This window comes from Pollicipes pollicipes, unplaced genomic scaffold (assembly GCF_011947565.3).
Source record: "Pollicipes pollicipes isolate AB1234 unplaced genomic scaffold, Ppol_2.1 Scaffold_6686;HRSCAF=7923_pilon_pilon_pilon, whole genome shotgun sequence".
NCBI lineage: Eukaryota > Metazoa > Arthropoda > Thecostraca > Pollicipedomorpha > Pollicipedidae > Pollicipes > Pollicipes pollicipes.
In genome coordinates, this window is record NW_023596921.1 from 28,622,788 (window position 1) to 28,631,126 (window position 8,339).

The following is an 8,339-nucleotide window of genomic DNA, read 5'->3' on the forward strand; positions in this document are numbered from 1 at the left end:
TGGAATCATGCCTTCGCCTATGGCTACCGATGGAATTGTCGGCAGAAACTGTCTTAAAATGCTGCAATCCGCCATAGCGGTTCATTAATTCACTGCAAATCTAACTGGAAAAGCATAAAGCTTGCAATAATAAAAAGCACTGAGATTGGTAAAATAGACTGAAAATGTACATTAAACTACAGAAAGCTTCACTTTCACCGAAAGAGAGGTTTTTAAAGACTATGAAAGTGTGCTCCCGGTGGCGCCAATCGTCTGATGAGTGGTACAAACACGTGTAGACGCATTGGGATGACAATGACCTGGATACGGTCAAGGCCCTATAACAACAGGTTGGGCGCCAGAACAACAGCAGAATATACCAGGTTTCAAATTCGTACCGGCACAGCGAGTTTATATGCGGCTGTTTGTCAGTGATTAATGCAATACTATCATTCAAATAAAATTAGTAGACACATAATACTGGCTAAGCAATGTAATCTGTTATAGGAAATATCTAGATCAGCATCCTTGATAGCCTAAACCTTTGACTAAATCTGGCAATGTTATAATTATGGTGCTCCACCGACATAACGAACTGCACTGGTTCTGCTGGCAGCATGCAGTGCAGCGCAGGCATTTTACGCCGTTCGTTGCTCGGCAGTCCCGGTGAACATTTTCGTAAGAATAGCTACGATGACACTTTCCTGACGTTTATGTAATCACCTTCGCTGCATTGTTTCCTGAAAGAGCCTACAAACAAACGAAACCTCTAAATTTTAGACCTTGCACCACTGTTACATTCAAATTTGTTACGGAAGGTCCATCTGGGTCCATCCAGGCGTGTCTAGTTATAAACATTGTAATAAGAATGTGCATATGCCATTTCATGCCCATAATAATACAATACTAGACCTTATAAGCTGGGTCTTAGCATGGACTTTCAGCATCAAGCCATGTACTGGTTATCTCCAGGTTGTCATCTACCATGTTTGCATGCAATCAATCGTAGCATTTCCTTCTTATTATAGCAATGATAATAATCTGAACACATTATTATGAGCACTGCACCATTGGCCAGAGGTCAGGGATGCCAAATGAGTTGGGAGCCCTCAATTCATACTCAACTCACTCCACTCAGCCCCAGTGAACTGACCAGTGGGAAATGATATAACCCACTACTCAAGACACCAACAAACGGGTTTGTTTCTTTCCATATTTGGATCACTTTGTCGTCAAAGTCAGGTTGCAGGCCAAATATTTTGAGGGAATGGAGCCCCTGACTGAATAGGGAATTGCACCCATGCCAAATGGCATTCAGTGTTGGGGATGCCTTTATAGTTCCTGGTGTCAAGTGTCACCCAGCACACACATGATGAAGGTGCTCTTATGTTTCTAGTACTGATACAAGTACAGAATATGTCTAAGGCATGCCATTTGTGGCACAGGGAAAGATTGTCACAGGTGTTCCTTCACACAGGCAACCCCTCATGCCGTTCAGAATGACCAGCTGGAACTATTAGTGCTACATGATACATGGACGAATTATCCTGTCCCTGAGTCCTGTTAGGTTCTGTGGAGCCAGTTGGTATTGCTTGCCTACTAGGACTGAAAATTTCCTCTAATTTATATACCTTGAAAGATGACACCCTGCTCTGCACACTCAAATCTGAAGTCGGACTCGGCCTGCCAGCAGATATCGAAGAAATCGCATAAAACTCTAAAGCTTGATACTTAGCGTTTTACCTTTAGATGTGCAACTAATCATGTTTGGCACATGAAACCAATTTTGTGAGGTCTCACAGTGCCAGGATCATCTACATCACAACTGACCTACGCATTTACAGTACATTCTGGTCCCATTTTCATTATTTCTTGGCTTTTGAAGGTCAGGGGCATGGAAGGAGGATGGGGGGGGAGGGGAGTGAGAAAATTACTGCTTGGGGCTAATTTGCAATATCTCTGAAAATGTTACCTTGCCCCTATGGTCATTGACTGGACATAAATCATCAAAATCAACCTGCTTTGTTACTGTAGGGCTTGTTGAAAGAGGTAGTTTCTGGTGCTCATTTCGAATGTATTGATGACAGGAACTACATTATACACCTTCCATAGACTTCTTAAGGGTCAGAATAGGTCAATGACCTGGAATGACGCAGGCCAAAATCTGGTTGTAAGGAACATACTGCCTAGCGTAATCTATGTCGCCTATCCAAATGCAAAACTCAAAGCGGTCTTGCATGATTTTGGCCACCATGACCTTCAAAAGTTCAAACGAGGTCACTGCCTTAGATGAGCATGTGACCTTTTGCTTGGGACAGTTATCTAGGTTCCAGGGGCCCTTCGGAGAGCAGTCTGGAATTTGACCTTGTCTGACCTTATTTGGCCCGAATGTCATAAACTAAGAACCTCAAGCTGTGACCTGTGAGCCAAGCTGAAGTTATTTAATTCTCAGAGAGGTCAAACTGACCCTTCCCCACCCGAGCGAAGGGTGTCCAACCGGCCACCTGGGCGCATGTTAACATTGAATGTAACCGTTGCCGCATTCTCAGTGGTTGCACACTCAAGTATTTCCCTTTCATTGAGCTGACCGCTCGTTTATACGTATCACTGGTTTGAAGTAATCCACATCTGGACCGCAGTTAGAAACGTTTCGTGACAGTAAAGGTGATAATTGTCTCTAACACTCGTAGAAGTCGTCCTTATTGAATGTAAAACATGGTATGGGAATACGGGCTGGCGTTGGAATATTTAACGGACCACAGCTGTTTTAACCACGGGTATGGCTAGGAGACGTATAAGCAAACGTCTTGAGGCTGGTGTTATGGGAGAGAACAGCTTAAAAACATTTGAAAAACGATCATTAAAAAACAAGTACTGAGGTGCCCTTCAACACGTAAATGCCCTTGGGCAATCCCATGGTGACGTCACCATAGCTTTGCCAGGTCTAGTCCCGGCTAGGTTCGGAACCCTCCCCCCCCCCCCCCCCCCCCGCTGGATACGATTGAGCCCTTAATGTCAGCTGTTTGATGCCAATTTGTTTTTCCATATTTCAGGCAAGAGAATTGGAGAATTTCATACCATGTCTCGTGCGTTTCTAATCCCATGTCTTGCTCAGTTTGTGTCGGATACTGGCAAAAAGCTTTTCGGAAATGAATAAATCAATGAATACACAGGCCGGTTAGACAATGAGATGCACATATGTGCGTAATATTACTTGTTAGGCTGCTTGGATGCAACTAACGTTTGGATAATGTGAATCATAATATAAATAACGACTCGCGTGCTTGGGTGTTAATCATAACCTGTATGACCACTGTCAAATGTCCAAAACCACACGTGACAGCTAAACTATTCACAAAACATGGTGAAAGGATCCGTCGGTTTTTAAATCTAGTCCAAAACCAATGCGAAATTAATTACACAAAGCGGCGGATGAAAATGATCGGGCGTGGACTTGGAGCTGTGGAGAACTGGCTATACCACTGTTTTAAATCGATGCATTTTTTCTACATCTGCACCTTGGTTCGTTACTTTGCGCGATGAATGATATCTAGGAAAATTGAAACTTACGGAAGCTTATTTTCGTTACACTAAATCTATCGCATAAATGGAAAGTCGGGCTGGTAACATATCACCAAAAAAACGTTTCTATGCAGCTTGGTTTGTGATTGATTGATTTATTTATTTAGGGCACCTACCAACACTAGACCCGTATTGAACAAGACGTGCCATTAGAAGCGCACGAGACATGGCGTGAAATTTTCTCGTTCTCTTGCGTAGGCTGCGAGCAAATGGATCGGGGTTCAGAAGCTGACGCTAATGGCGGGGTCTTGGAATTGCCTTGAAATGCTGTTCATTTTATCGCCGCCGGTAGGCTATAGATGTACAGGATTAGATAGGACAACATCCGTCCGCCAGCACGTGAAAGCTGCCGCAATCTTGGTCAATGCATCGAGCCGTCTGCGGGAGTTACGTGGTGCGTTGAAAGGGTTCCGTACTTGGTGTGGGTGATGGATACTTCTTTGTTCTAAGGCTTTCGTTGGGTACATTGTGTGGTAGCATCATCTCAGCGAGCCACAGATGTAATCGGCCAGGGATTTGTGTTTTTCGTGTTATTATTTCTTGTGGTCACGATGCCAGTCGGAGGCGCTTATCAGTCCTCATGTTTTCCTTTCAACGGGACATTGTGGTCTGGCTGGGGTCAGTGCTCCCTATTTGTATATATATTTCTGATGGCCCCTTTCAACTTCTTAATTGAGGTGTCTGGCTTGTTGTATTTAGTTTGAGATGACTTCCTGCTTGGTTCCTGGATGGTGTATTTATATAAGTGGCAAGTCGCATGCAATCTACCCTGCCTGTTGCTTTGCCCTGCAATAAACAGTGCATTCATTGTCGCCAAAATTCTGCCATTGTTTCATTGTCTGTTGCTAATGTAAGCAGTATGTTTGCTACGGTGCAAAAAGCACAGTAGCAGCACTGGCGGTTGCACATTTTGGTAATACATTTTGGCCAGTGCACTCCCAAAAGCTTATGGCAGGTGCCTGTTTGTGCAAAAGTTCTGTCGTGGTGTGCTTTTGAGTCTTGGTATTATGCATAACTATGTGAGAGGGCCGTATTTAGTTTGAGCCATTCACCGACACTGCAACCTTTCGTCACCAACATAGGTCAGCTTTATGCACATTACACAGCCCATTCTCTTATCCACTGTTAATACAAGCCTGCCACATCCCAGTAAACGGTTGTGGATTATCTAAATTTAGCGCAGGTTGTAACTAAAACTTTGAGGAAAATTTGATTATTTACCTTATTTGCCAATTTGACAATGCTTGCTTGGGGCTTTTCTTCCCTCGGTTTAAATGGTAGGTTTAGAATTGCATGTTTAATTTTTCATGTTTCGTATGTTGATTCCAATCATTTGAACACTTGGTTTGTTTTAATCATTCGAACACGGATGTTTAATTGCACATTTTGTTTTTCAAGTGAAGCTGCTCTTAGGCTCAAAATGTTTTTTTTCAATTATTTGAACATGGTTTTATCAGAACTGGCTGCATGTCAAAATCACCTGGAAGATAATTTGGCCAACCAGGTTTTGAACAATTTCCCCGTGCGTTGATACGTAAGACATCGATAGAAGTTTGAAATGACACACCGGTGGCACATAAAAGCTACTTTTTTGGCGTTGCATGTAGTGTGTGTTACATTTTCCCTGCTTTCAGCCACAAGCATTGTGCACAATATATAGCACAAAATCGTGTAAAAATGGGTCATAAACATTGCCTCAGCTCGCCAATACATAATCGCTTAAGATGGTAATCTATGGCCTCTCAATGTATGCTTATAATGAGTTGCAGTGTTCCATTGTTAACTACCAGCAGTGACCTTGATGACCTACCCACTAAAGCATCTTTGAATGCAGCGAAATTAGACTGCTCTGCTTGTTTGTCGGGCTGTCTTCATTTGTTTGAGAACAGGACATCCATGTGCTATTTACTCCGACTTTTTGAGAACAATTTCCCCATTGTCTTAAAGCCCAGAAATAAATTCTAATTCTGACCTCGAGTTCGACGGTTCTACTGCGTTCATTACCATCCATTCATGTTTTTCAGTTGGATGAAATAACAACCCGAGGGCCAACCATTTCGGAGCTACATTCCGGCACCTGCACGGGACGCAGCAGAAACACCATAAGGCTGAATCGCGCGCCATCCTGGCTGTTGGTCACAGTCACAGTAAGCGCCGTGACGATGGCTTGCGTGACACCGACAGCACCGAGGTGCTCGAATGACTGCCGGCCGAGGCTGTCCTTCGAAGTCACCAATGTAGTTTGCTATGTCACTGTGTTCATTCGCGTTCTTTGTTACCGTGTTCGTTCGTGTTCTGTATCACCGTGTTCGAAGAGCACTGGACAGAAAAGGCTGTGCCACCCGCCGAGAAGCACTGGTGAGCCGTCGGGGCTCCGACGACCCTACATTCTTACACCACCATCTGTGGTTGAAAAACTGCGGTGGGCTGAGCAATCCCTCTCTAGGAGCAGTCAAGAGATGGTCCTAGTCGCTGAGCAATCCCTCTCTAGGAGCAGTCAAGAGATGGTCCTAGTCGCTGAGCAATCCCTCTCTAGGAGCAGTCAAGAGATGGTCCTAGTCGCTGAGGAAGACCTCCGCCGCCACACTGTGCTGCTGGACGCGGCTTACCATGTACTGCCCTGGCGGACGCCGGAGAGTGCGGTGGCGTGCCGCATTGGCACCAATGACGTGTGAGACTCAGGCCACCACCCCCGGAAACTGAGCGCGGTTTGAAAAACCACCGCACCGAGCTGAACATGATTCTTGTGGTCACCTACCGACGGGTGCGTCTTCATTACCAGGCGAAGCTGCACAACACACGACTGCAAAGTAACAGGATTCGCAAAAGACCACTAGAACAGTGCTGTTTGGAGGACATTAAGAAAACTGTAGGCGCCGTTCTTCTGTCTTCATTTGTCCCGCGACGTACGTAACCAGCAGATACCCTTTCCTACAATACTCACACCTCTCCGATTGTTGGGTTAGTTCGGCGTATTCTTCGCTCTCTGTTTAGGCTTATGTTATACGTGATCCGGGCTCTTGTCGCAATAAATGGACTGCGTTTTGAGGTGCGGTGTTAAAGTATGTAGATGAGTGTGGGACGTTTAATCGGAGCATAATACCAGCTAGCTTGATGACTGTTCGTAATTCCATACAGATTTATTGCTAGTTCGCAGAGGAAGTACTCGCGAATCCCAGACACTATTCTTGAAGAACGTTTGTGGCGCCTCGTGGTGGTCAGTCGGCCGGTGCGGATCGGTTGGCCGGATATATTATTCCTGCTATTGCTGTGGTATTTATTGGTGTGTTTTGGGTGCTCATAAGCATGCATTCCATCTACTAGAACCTGCCAGCCACTCTCTGGCCTAGTCTGCTTGGGCGCCCAATATATCTGAGCGCGGCAAGTACTTGTGCCCCTCATCTGTCTGTGAAATCCGTGGAAGTGGCGAAGGCAGCGGAAGGCGACATCACGCCCCGCACGATGCAGTCGGTGCCACCCACGCGGGTGCCAACCCGTGGACACCGACAGCATCACTGCGTTACCATGCGTGCTAGCGTCCAGCCCACGGCAGTATCAAACATTACGCCGCTGTGCGCTCACCACGGACTCCGGCACAACGGCGGGCAAACCCCACGCCACTGGCCGTGCGAGCGCCGGGAAGAGCCTCAGTCCCGCCGATGCTCGGCGTGAGCGTGGCGGAACCGTCCGGGTCAGCGGAGGAGCCGCCGCGGTCATCAGAGGTGGTCCATGCTCCACAGGCTTTCCAAACGAATGGCGTCCATGGGATGCGACTGCAGCCGACTCCCGCGGATTTCTAAAGCCTCAGGTAGACGGGAATGTGTGCCATCGTTCGGTGTGAGCACGGCGGACCGTCCGCGCAGGCCACGGCCGCGGAGGTCGGCGGCGGGGATTTCTCCATACGGCTAACTCATTGAACAGTGCAATATAAGACATAGATGTTTCAGGACCGTTGACCTTCAAAATCGCCTCTAGTTTTAATTTTTGCTTCCACGATGTGACGCAGAGATCTCCTCGCCCCAGGCGTTGCGATGGCTCTGTTAGGTTCGAGTCTATTTTTCTTGTATTTACCAATATTGCGGCTGGTTTTACATACCAACGAGCAGACCATTCCATTCAACTGTCCTATCTATTTTGTATATCTATGCGGTAGGCACTTGAAAATTTATGTTGAAACATACGTACGAAGCATACTGCCCTGCAAGCTAACGTAGACCTCGGCCTATTTAAGTGTGAATAAACAGGTTGGATTCAACCAATCCAACGTCAGTCAAGTGATAATATAGCCGAACCATCGCAAGCGGTAAACAAAAAACTTGCTCATTGGATGTTGGCTCCAGTTTCCAATGCACAACTGTATTTTTGCTGTTATGAACTAAGGATTATATTTTACGGATCCCTCGCTTCACGTTTCCATTTCTAATCATCTGAGCGCACTTCTGCACGTTCCAGCTAGAGCAACATTACCGAAATCTTTCGCAAACAAACCCATGTCGTAAAACTGTAGTGCTCACGCAAATTTCCCATCACATAAAGGCTTATCCCAGGTCACTTCGTTTTGTGCTCTCCGAGTCAATGCTTTGGTCTTGCGATGTGCTTAGGTTGTGAGATGTCTTGCTCCAAGTGTCTCTTGCGTTCTATTCCGCTTCGTGATGGCAGATAAAATCCAACCACCTCAACGACTCATTTAGCTCATTTGATGCTTACAATGCTATTAGAAGCCTCTCGAATGTGAGAAAACATCCTAAAATTTTCGACAATGCTCCACTTCCTGCAGA